The sequence below is a fragment of the Cervus canadensis genome, chromosome 1 (assembly GCF_019320065.1).
Source record: "Cervus canadensis isolate Bull #8, Minnesota chromosome 1, ASM1932006v1, whole genome shotgun sequence".
Lineage (NCBI taxonomy): Eukaryota > Metazoa > Chordata > Mammalia > Artiodactyla > Cervidae > Cervus > Cervus canadensis.
Window position 1 is genome coordinate 44943785 of NC_057386.1, and position 22030 is coordinate 44965814.

The following is a 22030-nucleotide window of genomic DNA, read 5'->3' on the forward strand; positions in this document are numbered from 1 at the left end:
TCTCTGCGTGCTCTCTGCCTCACACTCGCTTTCCCTGTTTCCTCCTCCACCTTCTCTCTCTTCTCCTCTGAATCTCTTTCTCTGACTTTCTTTCCATCTCTGCCTGAATCTCTCCTCTCTGTCTCTCTTCTGTCCTAATTGCTTCTGGTCCCCATGAGGATTTATGTAACTCACTGACAGCCGTGGCAGCAGCCAATCTGAAAGGCTGCTCACAGATAGAAAAACTTCATGCTTCCCCAGCCTCAGGAAAACAAGCTGCCATCCTCCTGAGGGCTCCTTTGCTCAGAGAAGCCTGGGCGGTCCCCCTTCTCCTCTGGAAAAAGAGACCGGCAGCTCTTTAGACAGCACATTTGTGCCCCAGCTCTGTTTGGGGACCTTTGCATCTCCTGCCTCCCAAGGAGTGAGAGTCACAGTCAGGCTGCACTTCTAACTAACACGGTGGAGACGGCCCCGGACCAGAGATAGGACGCCTGGTCTCACCCCACGTTGGTGGAAGCTGTGGGCAGATCACGACCCCACTCTGAGTCTGGTTCCCCATCTGTTTATGGCCACAACCCTCTAAGATTCTAAAAAACCAGGAGGGAGCTTCTGGCTGTAGGGGAGTCAAGTGATCCCAAAGCAGGGCTGTGGTCGGCGTTTCAACAGAGGAGACATCAGGACCGACAGAAACCCACAGCAGAGGGGCTAAGAGAGTGACTTGATGACCAGGGGGGTGGAAAGTGGACTCCAGGGCAGAGGCAATGGGGGAAGCCTTCTGCCATGTTCACCCGCCCTGCAGTAGGTACCTGGGATCCCTCCATGGGATCCAGTTAATTTACCCACCCTCTTGGTCAGTGCCCAGCTGGCACCCAGCAGATCAGATTCGGTGGCAGCAGCTAAGGGCCAGAGAGAAAACAGAGAGGTGGGGTTCAAGCAGGAACACCTGATTCCCAGACTGAGTGGGAGAGAACCACCTACTGAGCATCCGCTCCGTGACTTGCTCGTCGCAAAGCGCAGAACTGAGCTTCACTCAGAGAGGTTAAGTCACTTGGCTGAAGTTGCCCAGCTCATAAATGACCACCCCTGAGTTGGAAAGCACATCCCAAAGCCTGCTTTTTCTGTGTTCACGGGGACTTTTAAAGGAGAAGAGGAGAACCTCAAATAAGGAGCGGAAACGTGGAGACACGTTTTTTCCTACTGTTTTCCCAGGGGTCATCCTTATCTGTGGAAGAAAGGTTAGGGGAGGTGGGCTTGCTTGGTTGGCAAAAGAGAATCTGGGAAGTATTTTCAGGGAGACACTCAGTTTCTGTTTTCAGGTACTTGAAGGGCTTGCATTAGAGAGGCAAAAAAAAAGTCATCTATTTTCACAAAATAGAGACCCTGGAACCAGCCTGCAACAAGAGGGGTGTGGAGAAGACTGGAGGAAGGACTTCCCACCCATCGGAGCACGGGTATGGGCTTGAGTTCATCTCTGTAAGTTACATAAATAAGGGAGGGGCTCCGTCCCTGAAATGTGTTGAAAGAATTCTAACCTCTGCGGACACAGGAAAATCCTCCATGTCAAAGGACCTGTTAGCAGCTCCTACAACTCTTGAAACCATGCTTGCATGCTCAGTTGCTCAGTAGCATCTGACTCTTGACGATCCCATGGATTGTAGCCCTCTAGGCTCCTCTGTCCATGGAATTTTCTTGGCAAGAATACTAGAGTGGGCTGTCATTTCCTCCTCCCAGGAATCTTCCCAACCCAGGGATCAAACCCGTGTCTCTTGCTTGGCAGGCAGATATTTTTTTTTTTACCACTGAGCCACCTGGGAAGCCCTCTTGAAGTCACAGGCAAAGGTAAAGACACCAGCAGACACATTCAGACGCAGTTCTTAGAGGCTTGCACACAGGCTTTTCCCCGATGAGGCTTCGCAGCCCACCTGCAGCCCCCGCACCGCCAACTCCCCCTGTGTGGTGGCCCTGCAAGGACAGCTTCCCCCGACAGGCTGATGGGCACCAGTGCCCCTGCAGACAGGCAGGAAGCCAGAGCCGACAGGGCTATCTCCTCATCGCACCAGGCCGCCACCTCTGAGCCCTCTCCCTTTCAGGAAGCCAAGCCAGGAAATTAACACGGAACTGAGATGCCTCCAGGCACATGCCCGGAAATTCAAACCTGCAGCTGGTAGGGGCCAGCTTAGGAGAGCAGAGTGTGATGTGAGGGGCTCTTTGCAGAGGAAGGTGGGTACCTGCAGGGGGTGTGCACTGGCTCTATTTAAAGGGGGTACGGCTGTCACAGACAACCAACCTGGGCTGCCTGGGGAAGGGGCCGGGAGGAACACCGTCAGCTGGTGCTCGGGAGCCTGCTTCACCCAACGGCAGGAGGCCTCAGAGCAGGAGAGTCTGGCAGCAAGTTGATGACTTGTTCTGCAGCTGCTGCTGCCTAAAAATCCCCTGGGGGATGCAGGGAGAGGGGACAGAAGTGAAGACAGGCTTCTCCTTAGAGCTGAGAGCTGAAAGGAGGCTGCCCTGATTCTGAGGCAAACACAGGTATTAGAGCCAGGCAAACCTGGGCTCAAACACATACTTCGCCAGTTACAGGTTCTGTGACCTTGTGCCTCGGTTGCCTCATCAATGAAATGGGCATAACAATAGCAAGGCAGGCCAACTGTTCTAAAAAATAATCCCCCAAATCTCAGGTGGTTTAAAGACATATATTTTATTTCTAGTCTAATATTAATACCTTGAGGGCAAGGAGAATTGCACTCTATACAGTCGTTCGAGGACACAGGCTCTTCTTTTCAGACTATCCCAGGGCTCCGGGACTCTCTAGACCAGAGTTTTTGCACCATTGACATTTGGGATGTCTAATTCTTTGTTGCAGGGGCTATACTGTGCTTCTTTGTCAGCATCCTTGGCCTCTATCCACTAGATGCCAGGAGCATGCCCCCAAGTTGTGACAACCAGAAATGTCTCTGAATATTGTCAAATGTCCCCAGGGAGCGGGGAACAAAATTATCCCACTTGAGAACCACTGTTTCCCATGCCTCCACAGCTAACCAGCAGCAGAAGAAAAAGGGAACACACGGAGCCTCCCAAAAGGGGCCTGAGGGGCCAGCCTGGAAGAGGCAGCATGCATGACGTTAGTCACACGCCACTGCAGGGCAGACTGTGTGTCCAGGAGGGAAGGGAAACAGGGTCTTGGGAGCACGTGGTTTTGCCTCTGCCACACCGCCTCTTGGGGTTGTTGGGACGATTTGATGAGCTGAAAATTTTATGTAAATAAGATACATGGCGTTTGGTGGGCTCTCAACAGATAATGACTAACATTCTTGGAGGGTTTGTGTGAGCGCCACGCTATGCTCGGCACTTGGAGTGCATTCTCTTCTTGGACCCCCATTTGCTAACGAGGAGCAGAGGTACCAGGAGATCAGTGACCCCAGCAAGGTCACAGAATTGGTGGCTCTGAGATGCTGGCTCCAGCGCCCACCTCTCCACCCACCTGCTCTACTCTGCTGCCTGTGAGCCTCCAGCCCCAGATCCTCTCTCTGATTCTGCTGTTACAGGGAACGTGGTCACCCAACAAATCATAGATTCACAGGACGCTTTCTCTACACAAAGACGGAAACCTGAGCCCCAGGAAGGGAATGCCCAGGGTTGCTCAGCTAGAAAGCAGCAGAGTCAGGACGAGCGGCGCCGGCAGCACCCTCTCTCTGGAGAGGAGGCCACGTCCGTCCTCACGCTTTGCTTTAGAGACTGACAGAAACCTCTGCCTGGGCGCGCGGGACGCCGCTTTGGCCCCTGTCTCCCTGCTGGCCCTCCAACAGAACCTTAGCCATGCTCTCCCTTTCCCTCAGTGCTGCAACCGTACCAGAGTTCCCATGATTGCCCTGAAGACATCATTGTTTCAAGCCTTCTTTGACTTTGTCTAAGCTCTGTCCTCTACCTGAATTGTGTTCCCTAGGTGGTGGTGGTTTAGTCACTAAGTCGTGTCTGACTCTTGTGACCCCCATGGACTGTAGCGCGCCAGGCTCCTCTGTCCATGGGATTTTCCAGGCAAGAATACTGGAGCAGGTTGCCATTCCCTTCTCCAGGGGATCTTCCTCACCCAGGGGTCCTACCTGGGTCTCCTGCATTCAGGCGGATTCTTTACCAACTGAGCCACCAGGGAAGCCCTATTCCCTAGGTGATAGGTAGCAAACTCCTATTCATCCTTTAAAACCCCCCTCCCTCCGTCTTCACCACCTCCTCCCTGCAGCAGCACTAATTATAAGAACACTTCGCATCGATTGAGGGCTACAGACATTGTCCTAGACCTACCACATGCCTCATTTAATTATCCAATGCTATGAGCAGAATAATCTTTTTAAAACTGTCCCCTCTCCTTAAACCTAAGTAGGTTGTGACCACCTCAGTGCAGCAGCAGTGGTGTGATGTGACTTTCCAGGCTGAATGATAAAAGGTCATGCAGCTTCCACCTTGGTCTCCTGCTTTCCAGACGCTCCCTCTCTCACAATGCTCCCTTTCTGAGCCCACCATGACGTGAGAAGTCCAGGCCCCACACACAGGCTACTAGTGGCTCTGGTCTCTGGTCCAAGCCGTGCCTTGGAGTCACAGGAGAGTGACAGATGATTCCAGCCCTAGCCACTTTGTCACCCCTAGACATTCAAGTCTTCCAGCCGAGGCACCAGACTGTGAAGCAGAGACAGGTCATCCCCACTGTGCCCTGACCACGGTACCTGTTGACACATAATAACAAGGTGGCTGTTTCATGTCACTGAGTTTGGGGAGTTTGTTACACAACAATAATCATCACAATTCTGTTATGGTCCAACCCATTCTACAGCTGGGAAAACTGAGGCAATGAGAGGGTAAGTAACCCGCACAGGATCCTAAAGCTAGGAGGGAGTTGAGTCAAGATTGAAACTCAGGCCATCAAGTTCCAGAATTGGCCTGCTTATCTGCTTTTCTCATGGCCAATTTCAGACGATGGTATAATTGACCAAATTTAAATGTCCTCCTCTGTCTTCAGACTGAGCTTCTTGAGAGCAGGGATGTGTCTCCTGTCTTGATTCCCCGCAGCAGCTCAGTTCCTGGAACAGAGCTGAGGCTGAGGACGGTTTGCTGCCCTGGCGTGAGTGCCGCAGGGAAGCCCCTGCAGTGGGTGGTGTGGGGTGTGGCCCATCGGAGCTGAGTCTGTCTGTGCCGCCCTCCGCTCTCCGGATTTCTCTGATGCTGCCCTGCTGTCTCCCAGGCCCTCGCTCACCCAAGCCTTTGACTCACTGTCTCTTTAAACTGGTAATTTTCTGCCCAGTCTGCTCTCTGCGCCCCGGTGGCCCGGCTGACAGCTTCATTAACAACAGTCACGGTCGGCATCTCTCAGTCCAGCAGGGCCCGCGAGCGGGCATCATCATGGACCCATCATCCCACCCCTGGCCACCTCCCCACTTCTGCCACCAACAGCACGTGGGGCAGCCCAGCTTAGAGTCAAGGGTTTGAACCTCCACTAATTGCTACCAGGAAGCCCTCCCCTCCCAGACTGGGGGCAAGGGACAGACTCCCGAGAGGGATCCATGCTCGAAAGAGTCCCCACAAAGGAGGTGAAGCCGGAATCAGGAGTCAGTGGAGACTGCTGAGTGCAGACCCTGGCTCCACGCTGGGGCACCTCTGGCCTTGGGGAAGGTGCCCGCCACCTTATGCTTTGCTTTCCAGCTGCAAGAAGAAACTCTCAGAATGATTCCTCTGGAGGGGACTTTTCAGGGGCGGCACAAGCCTTCCTGGAGGCTGGTTTTTATAGGAGAGGACTTCTCCCTCAGCGCCACTGACCCCTGCTCTCCCACCGGGTGACCTCGGGCAGGCCACTCAACTTCCCCTTCCTCATCGCCTCACACCAGAGGCCAGATACACTTCATCTGAGCAAGAAGACAGGTACAGCCAGGGCCAGCTCAGCTGACGAAAAGATGAAATTATATTAAGAGCCAAGTTTCAGTAACCCTTCTCAATATCTCAGACACTCTTCTCTGTGCTTTCCCTGCGTGAGTTTATTTAGTCATCCCAACGACTCTAGTGGGTCGGGAAATGAAAGTGAAGTCGCTCAGTCAGGTCCAACTCTTTGCGACCCCATGGACCTCAACCTACCAGGCTTCTCTGTCCATGGGATTTTCCAGGCAAGAATACTGGAGTGGGTTGCTATTTCCTTCTCCAGGATATCTTCCTGACCCAGCGATAGAGCCCGGGTCTCCCGCACTGCAGGCAGATGCTTTACCGTCTGGGCCACCAGGGAAGCCAGTGGGTCAGCACTGTTGTTATTCCCATTTTGCGGATGAGGAGACTGAGGCACAAAGGGGTCAGAGAACTTGGCCAAGGTCTCACGTGCAGTTCGCAGGTGGCAGAGGCAGGAGCCAAAGTCAAGCAGATCGGACCCAGAGTCCTGACCACATAGCCCTCCCACCGTGCTGAAGCCAATGTGAAGTGCTTAGCACAGCGTGGCACACACAGTAGATGACCAAGGGCATTTAGGCCAAGGCGAGGGCCACACAGGGCCCCAGAGGGCACAGGGAGGGTCTGCCACCCCTCTCCAGAGCAGTGGGGGCAGACTGTCCCCAGCTGCTGGTAGTTTAGCCGTGAGGATGAGGAAAGCAAGGAGGTCATCTCCAGCTTGCCTTGTCCTTTTTGTCCTTCTGCTGGCATGAGAAAGGAATCCAAGAGTTATTTACTGCAGAGATTTCATCGTGATGTTCTCACCCTTACTGTACATCGTTTAAAGGTGAAATAAAAATATCTAAAGGGGAAAAAAAAGTCTTTTTTATTCAGCATCATAAAAGTCATTGGCAGGTGTTCCTCTGCAAGGGGAAAAAAAAACAAACAGTGTAAAATTCTACAGTGACATTGTTCTGGGAGAACCCTTGCGGCCAGCCCTAGTTGGGGGTGTGCCTGGGGGTGAGGCAGCTACCAGGACCCCCAACACGTGGCTTTGGGCTCCAGCAGGTGGACCTGCTGCTGCGTCTCCAGAGCCCACAGCTGGATCAGCAGAGCAGAGAGGGAACGTGTGTGTATGTGTTGGTCTCTCCATCATGTCCAACTCTCTGTGGTCCCGTGGACTGTAGCCTGCCAGGTTCCTTTGTCCATGGGATTCTCCAGGCAAGAATCCTGGAGTGGGTTGCCATCCCCTTCTCCAGGGGATCTTCCCGACCGAGGGATCGAACCTGGGTCTCCCACACTGCAAGCAGCTTTTATACCGTCTGAGCCACCAGAGAAGCCCTGGGCGCTTCACCACTGCTTGTCAGATCGAAGGGTAAGTACATGAATGAATGCTGGAGTGAACACTTCCCCAGAGCTTGCCCGACTGTCTTTAGTGGGAGGTCTGGCAGTGAACCAGAGCACCATGGTGTCTGGTACTTTGAGCCTGACTTCCCACTTAATCAACAAATAGATCGCACTCTCACATCCACAGCTTGTGCTCTGTCCTTCTGTCCTCAGGGGGTTTGGCGCAGGCCTCCTACCTCCGTTTGTCTGCTCAATATCAATTCCTCACACCCCCTCCTTCCCACCTTTATCTCTGAGGGGCCTCCTCTTTCTCGCTGGGGCCAGTGCCCCCCGACTGCCCCTCCAGGCTCTCTGCACAGAGTATCTAGGCGTCTGTGTTTTTGTTTCCAAGAGAAAGTGTATTCCTCGGAACAGGGCACCTGTTAGGCAATGTTCAATAAAGGTGTCTCAGGTGAATGAGTGAATAAATGAATGAACGAATGACATTTGCTTGATCCTTGACACTCCAAGAACTCACAACCCTTCCCCCCAAATGTGGTGGTATCCCAGGACTCCCTTGGTAATCCAGTGGTTAAAACTCCACCTGCCAGTGCAGGGAACATGGGGGGTCCAGGAAGACCCCACACCATGGGGCAACTCAGCCCATGCGCCACAAGTACTGAGCCTGTGCTCTAGAGGCCGGGAGCCACAGCTCCTGAAGCCCAACCTCCCTCGAGCCCGCGCTCCGCAACAGGAGAAGCCACCGCAATGGGAAGCCCGAGCACCGCAGCTGGAGAGTAGCCCCCACTCACCGCAACTGGCGAAAAGCCTGTGCACAGCAAGGAAGACCCAGTGCAGCCAAAAATAAATTTTTTTAAAAATAGAGCATCCAGCTTTGACATCATGAACCTCATTTTACAGGTAAGAGAACAGAGACTCAGAGAAAGCAAGACAGTGCCTGAGATGCAATGAGTGTGGGTGTCCTTGAATCCAATTCGACATCTTTTGCTCTTTCACTTTACCAAGTTGAGGCTCACAGACTGTCACTCCTGCCCAACACACCCACAAATATACACAGACACATATGCACACACATGGATGCATGTACACATGCACACAGAGGTGTGCTCACATGCCTGGATGCATATATGCACACACACACATGCATCTAAATACATGTATGGGCAGGCACACACACACACACACACAAATTCGTGCCAACAAACAGAAACGTTAGGCTTGAAAAGAAAAACAGGAGTTCAGGAGAGAGAAAATTCCCAAAGGCCTCCTCAGTGCCTCCCACCACCACCAGGCTCTGCCTTTGATTTTCAACTTTTAATTTTCACATCATCAGTTACTACATCAAAGCAACTTTACTTCAGGTGCCCTGGACCCAGGCTGTTTCTAGCCTCTCTGATTCTAAATTCTTCTTCCTACCGGGCCCACGTTGCCAATGGCATTTCACTTCTCATTAAATTCCACGTGGGGAGCATGGGGAAGCCGGGGCGATGGCAGTGAAACCACCTCTCACTTCTGCTTCCAACACTTGTTCACTTTTGTTTAAACGCTGCTTAAGGAATCATGTTGGGAGTTCTGGCTACACGTGGCAGAGAAAACCTCCCTCCCCGCCCAGCCCAGCGGGCTCTTGGGGGAGATAGAGTGAGAGGATGGATGTGGCTGGGTTCTGTACCCTCTGAAATGCTCTGCACACAGGGGGAGGTCACCCTTCATCTCCCTTCCTCCCAACAGGACACTGAAATGACTAAGGGATTTTGTTAAAACATAAACAAGATGAAGAGAAAAGGAGAGGAGGCAATGAAATTGGTGAGGCTGAGGAGCTGATGGGTGAGTACGGACTGACTCTCAAGGCCCGAGAAGGCTGAAACCTCAGTGGGCAGTGGGAGAATCCCAGGGCCTGGCTGCCTCCTGGTGTCGAAGCCCAGAAAGCCTCCAGTACTGGGGGCACAGCTGCTTCTGAAAGTGGGGCTCTGGGACTTCCCTGGCCCGGCGGTTATGACTTTGCTTTACAATGCCAGGGGCACTGGTTTGACCCCTGGTCAGGTAGCTAAGATCCCACGTGCTTCATGGCAAAAAAAAAAAAGGAAAAATGTAAAACAGAAATAATATTGTAACAAATTCAATAAAGACATCGGATTAAAAAATGGGGTTGCAGTCAGGCTAAAACTGGAAGCATTGGCTGAATGTCTGCATATGAAGTCTTCAGAGCACCCTGATACCATCCCTACCCCGCCCCCACCTGCCCCAGCATGAGAGAGAAGAACGATGGGTCTGGACAGCTCTAAACTGCAGAACACAAACCCTCACTGTGAGCAAGATGCTGATGGAAGACAGAGGCATTAAGTAAAGGTCTGCATACCTCCATCCCCCACTCAATTTCCTGAACATTGGCAGCCCAGCTTCTACCACCAAGCCAGAGCTCAAAGGATTCCTCTCTAACGGATAAAACAGTACAGACCAAGGACAGAGCGAGAGGTAGTGTCCCCCAAACACCCTCTACCCTTTTGCCACCTCCACCCTTTTGCCTCACACCAGGCCCATGTATGTGGCTTCCCAGGCGGCTCAGTGGGAAAGAATCCACCTGCCAGTGTAGGAGATCCAAGAGACCTGGGTTTTATCCCTGGGTTGGGAAGATCCCCTGGAGGAGGAAATGGAAACCCACTCCAGTATTCTTGCCTGGAGAATCCCATGGACAGAGGAGCCTGACGGGCTACGGTCCATAGTGTTGCAAAGAGTCAGACACTGTTTTGTGACTGGGCCCATACACATGCACGCAAGCCCAGGCACACAAAGTTTCCAGGCCATCAGAGCATCCAATGCAGAATATGAAGGCCAAAACATAAAAAAAAGTCTGGGGGAAAGGGACTCAGATAAAACAGAAGCAATTTAGGAACAAGCAGGATATTTCAAAACCCTATGATTATCCTTGGAGAAATAAGAGAAGATAGTGCATCTGTGAAAAAAGAACAGGCTATTTAAAAAAAAAAAAAAATTTTTTTAAGAACATCCAGGAAAAAATAAAAAGAATTCTGGGAATTAAAAAAAGAAAGAGAAAATTCCATGGGGGGTTAGTGGATAACACTGAGGAAATCTCCTAGAAAGTAGAACAAAAGGAATAGGAATTTTTTTTAAAAAGTGAAAATGAATTTAAAAAAAAATTTCAATCAGTTCAGGAGGTCCAACAATGTAATTAATAAGTGATCCAGAAAGAGAAAGAAATCGAAGTAAGACAATTATCACAGAAGTAATATGAGCAAATGTTTTAGCACTGAAGGATATCGGTTTCCGGATTAATGGGTCCCCTGATACCAAGGTGCTTCGTGGGCAAATTTCAGAACTCCAAGGATGAAGGAAAGATATTAAAGCAACCAGAGAGGAAAGAAAAAAAGAAATCTGGTCACATACGAGAGATCAGGAAGCTGCCTGGCATTAAATTTCTCCTAAGCTGTCTCAGAAATTTTATCTCCCAGGCACCACCAAAATAAAACTACAAACCAAGGTGCGGGATCCAGGAAACATGATAACACAGACAGAAGACAAGCAAGGAGGTGTTGAGGTAGTGGTAGAGAAATGCCAGGATTGCAGCTACGCAAGTGAGTGTTGAAGGAGAAGGCTGGAGGGCTCCACAAGGAATGTCTGCAGGGACACATTGAAGCCAAGGGCCCAGGCGATGGACACCCGGAGAGTAGCGTGTAGGGACTCCAGGCTTAGGAGAAGCGCACTTCTTCTAAAGTGCTTTCTTAAGCCCCTAAGATGCTAAATTTCTTCACCTACCACCCCTTAACCGAAATCAGTCTGTGGCTCACCCTAAAGCACAGCTGGTTGCTATGGAGATGGCTGTATATATAAGCAGAGCAAATACCTTGGGCACTCATTTGTCTCCAGAACTGGGCAGGGGAAGCGATTAAGGCATGGCTTACTTGAATGAGAAGTGGGAGACCTTATATTAGGGTTCAGAGAAGATGTTTACTTATTTATGCAGAATCATCAACATCGGAGTGAGGTTAGCTGGTGAAGAGGGAGAAGACAGCATAAGAAGTTTTAGTGGGAACCTCACTTCTAGGGGAAAAGAGGGCCCAGAATTGATGTTACAATGTTAGCTACCTTTATTTATTCATTCATTCAGTTTGGAAGGGAGAAAGAATTTCAACCATGAAAATTCAAAAAGTCCTGGACGTTGAAAACAGGCAGAAAACAAAAGATGATGGAGTGTGAGCCTCTCACTGTACAGAGAGGCGCCGTGGGTCACACGGCAAGTTAGCTAGAGACCAGGACCAGAGACCAGTCTCTTTAACATTCCTGGCCACATGCTTCCAGAACCTTCTCCAAGGTCGCCTATCTCTCATTTAAGCATTCTACAAAAATAGAATCAAGCGTTTATGCCGCACCAGGCACCGAGTGTACTTAAACAAAGGAATAATCTGGTAACAGGGGAAGCGTGTAAACAGAAAGCAGGCGCGTGTGAAACACTGTGTTTCACTGCGTGTGGTACAAGGCAGGTCTGTGACAGATGATGTGCAGGCCTGGGGGTCAGCGAAGGCTCCCCCCACTCTGCACCCACAGGGCCTTAAAGGGGGGGGGCTTTCTCCAGGGCGATGAAATGGGGTGGGGCTGGCATTCCTATCGGAAGACCCTGCCTGCGAATAAGCAGGACTGTTCTGCCGGGCTGGAAAATGGAGTCAAGGCTGTGAGTTGAGGATAGAAAGACAGGCTGGACTCCAGACTCATGGAGGCACTTTTGGAAGATGTACTAAAAAAGATGTGCAAGCCAACCTATAGAATAGGTCTGCCAGGAGGGCCCAAAGGTGGAAATGGGAAGGGAGGGGGAGGAAGTTCATCTCTGAGGCCTGGGGATGATCAAGTATGGGACAGGGAAAGGCTCACTCACCCTTTCTCCCACCCTCGGGTCTTGGCTCCCTCCCTCCTAACTCCTCAACCTCCCACCCCACCCCCAACCACCAGGTCCCAGCCTACAAGGTAATTATAAAGAAGTTAAACCGAATTACACACGCAGGGTTTATTTTGTGTGTTTCTGCTGCTGCTGCTGCCAATTATGGTGCAATTAGACTGCCTTCATTAGCAAATGAGATTAGAATTAACATTGTTAATTACTCGTTCTGTTAAATGGGGAAGCCGGTGTGGTGGGGAGGGCCCTGGGGGAGGGAAGAAAGGGTTGGAGACTGCACAACAGGGGCGGTGTTGGGGGAGGGAGGTGTTGGCCGCCTCCCTAGGGCTCCCAGGGCCCACAGGAAGTGAAAGAGGAAACCAAGATTTACCCACTGTGCAGACACAGGTGGGGCAAGATGGGCCAGAAAAAGGAGGCTTTGCTCCTTCATGACATTCAGTCTGTGCAGCACCTCACAGACAGTATTCTCTTCATCCTGGCCTCCCTGTGTGAGGTAGGTCCCCACTTTAAGAGGGAAAACGTGGTGCTCAGAGAAGTTAGGTGACTTTCCCAACATCACACAGCTTCAGCAGGTAGTAGAGTCAAGCACGTCTCCATGCCTGAACACCAGGACTTTTGGTTCTCAGAAGAAAGAGGGCCCACATGTAAATTAAACTTTATGTAGTAACAGTTTTAAGTCAACTCTTTTGATGCTTAGATTTGCCCCAAGATGAAAGAACTATTAGCCTCATTTTCTCATGAGGAAGCTGAGACTCAGAGTTTGACCCAGGGTTGATTTATTGGCCTGTAGGCCAGATCTGACCTGCCACTTGTTTTTGTAAATAAAGTTTTATTGGAACACAGCCATGCTCATCTACTTGTATGTTATCCACAGTTTGCTTTCAAACTAAAACAACAGAGCTGAATAGTTGCAACAGTGACCACGTGGCCCATCAAGTCTAAAGTAATTACTCTCTGGCCCTTTACAGAAAGTTTGCCAATTCCTGGTTTAAATAATTAACATAAAGTCATAAAGTGCCCACATAAAAGGGTAGGATTTGATCCCAGTTCTTCTGAACCCCAAACCCAGACTCTTCGATAACTTTTACCCAAAGGGAAAGGGGGAAGTTCTGGAAAAAATAGGTTCCAGTGAGTTCAGAGACCCTTTAATTGCCCCCCAAAAAGTGACTCGTAGCAGACAATTTGAATCATTTCATCCTGATTTCAGAAATTTGATACGGTTGGCTGCTTTCAGCAACAATCAATAGGAAATTTAATTATGAGTGATTTTTAAAATGAAGAGTTCATTACTTCTTATAACAGAAGGCCAAAAGTACAGCAATTCCAAGTTTGGTTAAGACCCAGGTTCTTTTTCTCTTTCTAGTCTCCTTTCCCTTGTGATCTCAATATAGCTGCCAGAGCTCCAGGCATCACATCCTCACCAAACAACAACCAAGGATGGTAGGTAGCTGCTGCTTCTAGCAAGTCAGTTTTTCAGATCTTGGAAAGCCTTTCACAAGCCCCGTCTCCACCAACAATCTTCCCCTTAATTGTCACTGTCCAGAATTGCAAAACACACCTGTGCGTGAGCAATCACCAGCAAAGGAAACAAGACTATCACATTTTGCTTAGAATAATCAGAATTCACTCCTGGGGCAGGAGGGATCCCAGACTCCCCTGAAAAGCATCGTTGCTAGTATCTGAATTCTGATAGCAAAAAAGAAGTAGGGGAGAGAGAGGGCTGTTGGGAAGACAAGGGATGGAAACTTTAGAATTCCTATCCCATTGGCCACGTGAAGAGTCTCATCCCCTGTGGTCTAGGCAGTAAGCACAGTCCTCCTTCCTCATCTCTCTTTCCAAATCCCTGTTGCCTCCTCCTGTGCAGGCAGCCAGGAAGAGCCAGGGGAAGCGTTCATCTCCGCAGTGGCCTGGCCTCCAATTAATTCACAGTGTAGGCACATCCCTCCGGAGACCCTTTGGCCTTTGGTCCTCTCTCCCACATCTCAGGCCAGAAAGGTCAAGGTTCCCCTGCATTCCTCATGGTGCTGTCTCCTTCGTTCTTGTTACCTACACTTCCTGTTCGAGGACCTCGCAAACCGTGAGTTAGGCACCAAGGAGTGGAGACCCGAGTGACCCCAGGCCATGGGCTGAACCCACAGGCCACCCTTGCTGAGAGGGTGCTCAGAACTGCCCACCGGGGCTCCGTGCCAGCACTGAAGTGCGGTACAGATGGCCTGGGCCAGGCTGGGCAGGGCATGTCCTGGGGCTCCGAGTCTCTCCTTTCCCTCCATCACTGCACAGGCTGGCCATTCATTCCCCTGCTTCAAGGTTCCCAGCACGCTCTCTGCCTCTCTCCCTTCCCTCCCCCGCCTCCCCAACACACACTCTTCAGTTCTTTTAGACCCTGGGCAACTGGGTTCATGCACCTTTGCCAGAACTTCCTTCCTGCCATCTGGACAGGGTTGGTGAGGCAGAGAGGTTACCCAGGCATTTAAAGAAAGTTCGGGAAGAAGGATGTCAGGCAAGGTGGGTCCCATCTGGGTGCCACCTGTCACACACAAAGGCTCAGAGGCAAATTCCGCAAGGCCACATGGCCTTCGTTAAGAAAGAAGAGTTACAGAGAGTCGGGGCCGGGGGTTGGGGGGGTGGGGGGGTACTATACCCGGAGCCAGCGAAGGCAGGTCCGGGTCTCTTTCCTCCTATCCCTGATGACATTGCACTGGAGCTGGGCCACCTCCTGATGGTCAGTGCAGACTTGAATTTCAGGCAATGCTGCTGGCAGGCTCGCCTTGGGGAGCTCGCCATTGTGTAAAAGAGGGGAGGCCTGTTCCCTCCCATCTTAGGTCAGTTAGGCAATGTAGATGCCATGGAATTCACCCCAAAATGGGGACCTTTCAGGTGGTGACCTCAAAGAGAAAAAGTCTAACTCACGTCCCGGGGGGAGTGACCAACCCTATGGGTTAGACAGATATGTGACAGAGCCCAGAGAAAAGAGAAAGAAGAGGTCTACATGACCGCTCTCCTGTCCTAGTCCAGATTTGGAAAGGCTGGTGCCCCTGGAGAAGAGGTGTATGTGCTTGATTGTCCGGTGCAGACATGGACTGTGATGCAGGAACAGGACAGATGGTAAGTGACCCTGGTCCCCTGGGAATATGGGTGACTCACTGAGGTTCAGCTTCCTGAGGGGCTGGAGCTCCCCCAGCCCACCTCTGACCTGCAACTTCCCACAGGCCTCAAGGCCCCATATGCCCAGCAGCTGTTTCACAACCAACTCCTTCCCACCGCAGGCACCCACGTCCAGACTGTCTGGAGCCAAGTAGTCTAGGTTTTCTCCCCTACAAACAGGCAGATGAGCCTGGGGTCAGGGGGTCAATGTCTCCCTGCGGCGTGCAAACCCCCTCCAGTGCCCACACGTGGTTGAGCCCACACAGCCTATGATGATGTGGAAAGCAGGGGCCCAAGCCTGCCCTTCTCTTGTTCATCCTGCTTTGTACATTTCCCCTTTCTCAAACAGAGATGCTTCCCAAATGCCATGTGGCATTTATTTTTGTTTTTGGTGTTTTGTGGGGTTTCTTGTCTTAGCTGTGTTGTGTCTTCCCCATGGCATGCGGGATCCTAGTTCCCTGACCAGGGATAAATTCCCTACATTGGAAAGTGGATTCTTTACTTCCCTGGACTACCAGGGAAGTCTCCCCATGTGGCATTTGGAATTTCCAAGTCCCAAGCCCTGGTATAGGACAAGTAGCCACACCGAAGATGTCCTACCTGGCCTAGGTTGATACAAAGGGAGAAAAGTGGGAGATGGGAATTTTCTGAGCACCCAAAGCATGCCTAGTGCTTTATGAAAGGGAGTCTGAGTGGTCAGGGGTCTGACAGCCTGAGGCTCAGTTTCCCCATCTGTGAGATGGACAGAATAACACGAGTGTTGGACGGCTCAGATGATGGGGTGTGTGTGTTAAAGCCAAAGTAAAGGGGAATTGGAAAGGCTCAGTTCAGGGAGAAGCCAGCCCTCTGTACACACAGAGAGGAATGTGGTACCCAGAAAGGTGAATTATGGCTAAATCCCAAAAGACTCTGAATACCACGTCAGGGTCTCCAGACTTATCTGCTAGGCAATAGGGAGATTTCAAATGTTTACAAGCAAAGTGAAAGTCGCTCAGTTCGTGTCCGACCCTTTGCAACCCCATGGACTATACAGTCCATGGACTTCTCCATGCCAGGATACTGGAGTGGGTAGCCGTTCCCTTCTCCAAGGGATCTTCCCAACCCAGGGATCGAACCCAGGTCTCCCACATTGCAGGCAGATTCTTTACCCACTGAGCCACAGGGGAAGCCTCTTATAAGCAAGGGAGTGACCTATCAGAGCTATGTTCCCAGCAGAAAATTAGGATAGAGATTTGGAAATGTCAAAAAATAAAAACCAACAGAAAATGGAGTTTGTCATCTGTCATCTTGGTGAAGAGAATATTCCAGTCCCGGGTAAATGAATTTAAATGACTAAAGACATTCCCCAGTGAGTGGGAGTTGGGTTGCTAAGGCCAGATGGTGTGATACCTTCAGACCACTGACAAATTCATCTCCCATAGGTGCCCCACCCCCCCCAAAAAAAAATGTCAGCTCCCGGCCAGATCCCATCCACCTGACATTCCTGTTAATAACAAAGCCTAATTAGCATGGCTTTTAAGCATCCATTACATTAATTTAACGCAAAAATCTAATGGAGCTTTATTGGAATTTTTTTTCAGCAAAATTAACCCTGCGGGTTTCTTACACATGTTTTCATTAGGGGCTGTGAGCAGTAAAGATAGTCAGAGAATTAGAATTAGCCCTTGCAGATTTTGTTCTAATCCAGCTCTTCTGTCCCCGAGCCCCCAGGTGTGTAGGTCTTTGTTGAGCAAAACTCCTGCCCCTACACCAAATGGTCCGCATAAAGGAACGTTATGATGGTGGGAGATTTAAGCCCCAAGGTTTGAGCAGGTGTCTCTCTAATTCAAATACATCCCACTCCACCTCAAAAGCTGCAGTTCTGGGACCCTGAAGAATCTCAGGATACCAGGAAAAGATCCCTATGTAGGGAGAAATTCACCATCAGATGTTTTAACCCAAACCCATTCCCCACTCTCTTTCTCCTGGCTACCTTCCTGCAAGGGTGGCCGTGTAACCTGGTTCTGGCCTAAAACAATAGGCAGAAGGCTCAGAGAAAAGCATCCTTCCCTGATTTATTCAAAGACAAAACTAACTAGAATGCCCTCTACCCATTCATCCTCCCCTCTTCTTCCCACCGGGAACATGGATGTAAGGTATGGAGCAGTAGCAGCCATCTTGTGCCGTGAAAATAAAAGCTCCAGCCTGGGGGGGTGAAGGCAGGTTGGGGGGCGGTGGCGTGTAAGAGAGTGTCTACAGAAGGTAAAATGGAAAACGGGAAGAGCCTGGACCATGGTATAGTCCTCAGCAGTCTATACTTGAGCTACTTGTTGCAAGAAACAAATTCTTTACTTGCATCAGCCTCTATTGGTCAACTTTGCTGCTACTTGCAGTCAAAAACACTCCTAAGTGATAGAGCTGGATTCTGGTCCCAGATTCTGTGTGATTTGGGGCAGGTCCCTGCATCTCTCTGAGCATCAGTTTCTCACTTGTGAAACAGAATGATAGAATATTGCATGTTTAAGACTCACAGAGAGCAAACTTATGGTTGCCAGAGGGAAGGATGGGGGGAAGGGATAGTCAGGGAGTTTGAGATGGACATGTACACACTGCTATAGTTAACATGAATAACCAACATGGACCTGCTGTGTAGCACAGGGAACTCTGTTCAATGTTATGTGGCAGCCTGGATGGGAGGGGAGTTGGGGGGAGATGGATATATACATGTGTATACATGCCTGAGTCCATTTGCTGTCCACCTGAAACTCTCACGACACTGTTAAACAGTTATAAGTTCAGTCACTAAGTTCTGCCTGACTATTTGCAACCCCATGGACTATAGCACACCAGGCTCCTCTGTCCTCCACTACCTCCTGGCGTTTGCTGAAATTCGTGTCCACTGAGTCGGTGATGCGATCTAACCATCCTCTGCCATCCCTTTCTTCTTTTGCCTTCAGTCTTTCCCAGCATCAGATCTTTTCCAATGACTTGGCTTTTCATATCATGTGACCAAAGCATTGGCACTTCAGCTTCAGCATCAGTCCTTCCAATGAATATTCAGGGTTGATTCCCATTAGGATGGACTGGTTTGAAATCCTTGCAGTCCAAGGGACTCTCAAGAGTCTTCTCCAGCCTCACAATTTGAAAGCATCAATTCTTCAGCGTTCAGCCTTCTTTATGGTCCAACTCTCACATCCATACATGATGACTGGAAAAAACCATAGCTTTGACTAGATGGACTTTTGTTGGCAAAGTAATGTCTCTGCTTTTTAATACGCTGTCTAGGTTTGTCATAACTTTTCTTCCAAGCCACAAGCATCTTTTAATTTCAAGGCTGTAGTCAAAATGATTTTGGAGCCCAAGAAAATAAAATCTATCATGGCTTCCACTTTTTCCCCATCTATTTGCCAGGAAGTGATGGGACTAGATGTCATTATCTTAGTTTTTTGAATGTTGAGTTTCAAGCCAGCTTTCTCACTCTCCTTTTCACCTTCATCAAGAGGCTCTTTTGTTTGGCTATACTCCAATACAAAAAGTTTAAAAAAAGAATCAGTTCAGTTCAGTCACTCAGTCATGTCCAACTCTTTGCAACCCCATGGACTGCAGCATGCCAGGCCTCCCTATCCATCACCAACTCCCAGAGTTTACTCAAACTCATGTCCATAGAATCGGTGATGCCATCCAACCATCTCATCCTCTGTCGTCCCCTTCTCCTCTCGCCTTCAATCTTTCCCAACATCAGGATCTTTTCAAATGAGTCAGTTCTTCGCATCAGGTGGCCAAAATATTGGAGTTTCAGCATCAGTCCTTCCAATGAATATTCAGGACTGATTTCCTTTAGGATGGACTGGTTGGATCTCCTTGCAGTCCAAGGGACTCTCAAGAGTTTTCTCCAACATCACAGTTCAAAAGCATCAATTCTTTGGCATTCTGCTTTCTTTATAGTCTGACTCTCACATCCATACATGATGACTGGAAAAAACCATAGCTTTGACTAGACAGACTTTTTTTGGCAAAGTAATGTCTCTGCTTTTTAATATGCTGTCTAGGTTGGTCATAATTTTTCTTTCAAGGAGCAAGCGTCTTTTAATTTCCTGACTGCAATCACCATCTGCAGTGATTTTGGAGTTGCAAAAAATAAAGTCTGCCACTATTTCCACTGTTTCCCCATCTATTTGCATGAAATGATGGGACCAGATGCCATGATCTTAGTTTTCTGAATGTTGAGTTTTAAGCCAACTTTTTCACTCTCCTCTTTCACTTTCATCAAGAGGCTCCTTAGTTCTTCTTAACTTTCTGTCATAAGCGTGGTGTCATCTGCATATCTGAGATTATTGACATTTCTCCTGGCAATCTTGATTCCAGCTTGTGCTTCTTCCAGTCCAGCGTTTCTCATGATGTACTCTGCATATAAGTTAAATAAACAGGGTGACAATATACAGCCTTGACGTACTCCTTTTCCTCTTTGGAACCAGTCTGTTGTTCCATGCCCAGTTCTAACTGTTGCTTCCTGACCTGCAATAGGTTTCTCAAGAGGCATGTTAGGTGGTCTGGTATATCCATCTCTTTCAGGATTTTCCAGAGTTTGTTGTGGTCCACACAGTCAAAGGCTTTGGCGTAGTCAGTAAAGCAGAAGTAGATGTTTTTCTGGAACTCTCTTGCCTTTTCGATGATCCAGCAGATGTTGGCAACTTGATCTCTGGTTCCTCTGCCTTTTCTAAACACAGCTTGAACATCTGGAAGTTCACAGTTCACATCCTGTTGAAGCCTGGCTTGGAGAATTTTAAGCATTACTTTACTAGTGTGTGAGATGAGTACAATTGTGTTTTTTTTTTTTTTAATTATTTTTTAGTCAACATACCCTAACCATCTCACCCTACTTCAGTGAAATTACACTCTATGACAAGCTTATAAACCTAATTCAATAGAAGGTGTTCAAGCGAGCAAGGCAGCTGGAGCCCTGCCTGAACCAGAGGAACGTCAGAGACACTGCTAGGAACCAGTGCTCCAAAGCACACCATTTGCAAAACCACCAGCCTTAAAGGTGTCTCAGGGCTCTTCTGGCTCTAGTATCCCCTCCAGAAACATCAAGGCGTTCTGGAACCTGGACAATGTGGCAGGCAGAGCTCTAGAGCAGTGCTTCCCTGCCTCGGGTGTGCTCACAGGCCCCAGGGCATCCTGACCAAATGCAGATCCTGACTCAGTAGGGCCGCAATGTGGCCTGGTTTCTAACACGCTCCCAGGGATGCTCACGCTCCTGGTCCATGGACCACACTCTGAGGCGAGGTCTTAATATCATTTTCATCACCACCATCATCATCTCTAACCAGGCCATTTCTCTTGCCCTGTCTCACATTCCCAAACAGGCAGACAGCCCAGGGCAGTGAGGAGAGCACAGTTCCAGAGTCAGGCAGATGGGGGTTGAATGCTGACTCTGCCGCTTCACTCTGGAACTTGGGACAACTTGCTCAGCCTCTGAATTGAATAGAACAGTCATACCTGTTGGGAGCACGTCAAGGATACTACCAGGCTGGCTGAGTCAAACTGTAAAGGCAGGCAGGGGCTGCAGCTCAGCCAACTCAGTCATCTTTCCGGAGCAAGGCAGCCCAGCAACACAGGGTCAGGGTTGACATAGGGTGAGGGGGCGGGGAAATAGAAGGCAGCTGGTGGGAGGGAGTGGGAGAGGAAGGAAGAAGTCAGGGTGGGGATGTCAGAGCATTTTGACAATAAAGCAAAGTGCAAATTACATGCAAATGGCATCTCTCGCTAACACTAATGTGGTGGTGGTTAAGTCAGTAAGTCATGTCTGACTCTTGAGACGCCATGGACTGTAGCCCGCCAGGCTCCTCTGTTCATGGGATTTCCCAGGCAAGAATAACTGGAGTGGGTTGCCATTTCCTTCTCCAGGGGCATCTGCCCAACCCAGAGATTGAACCCGGGTCTCCTGCATTGCAGGCGGACTTCGGCGTGACCCAAGCCCATCTCTGCCACATTCTGGCTGTGTGACCCCAGGCAAGTGCCTCCCCTCTCTGGCCTTCAGACTCCTTGGTTATGAAATGGAGACAGAAATTCTCCCACACCAGGAACATTCAACTACACACAAAGGTGCGATGCCTGGCACTAACAGGCCCTTGACACATTTGACTTCCCGCCCTCGTCTCACCATCCGGTGACACTGACGCCGCCCTGCCCTTGGGGAGCTTCGAGTCTGGGAAGAGAGAAATTTAGTCTTTGAATAATTCAGAAGCCTTTTACTCTTGGGCACCTGGGATGATATTTTCCTAATACTAGAAGATTTTTTATTTCATCGAGATTAAGGTTTATTCAAGCCAAGATGGAAATGAGTCTGCCTTTTAGAGCTCACAATGAAAGACAATGTTAGGGGAGAGGAATGATCAGAAATGTAGATGTAGAGATCACAGAGTCAACTGACCAGAAGTGGACTTGTCCTGGGCAGCGTGGGAAGTCGCAGGACAATAGGAAGCCTCAGCGAGGCCACCCTGCAGGGCCTCAGGAAGGGTCGGCTGGAGGCTGCAGGGCAGATGTGTGGTCCAGGCCGGAGACCGCCGGGGCCCCCACTCTGGGAGCACTGGGGAAGGCAGCAACAGGGGAGGGGAGAGGCGGTCGGCAGCCCCCTGAGAAGTTCCACGCCTCTCGGTTCCCTGCTGGCTGGGCCCATCTGAGTCCTGCCCTCTGGGAGCCCATCCCTCAACCTCACAGGGACCTCTCAGATTTCAGCCAAACTTCAAGGTCCTCACCGGCCCCCAGGTGCGTGGAATC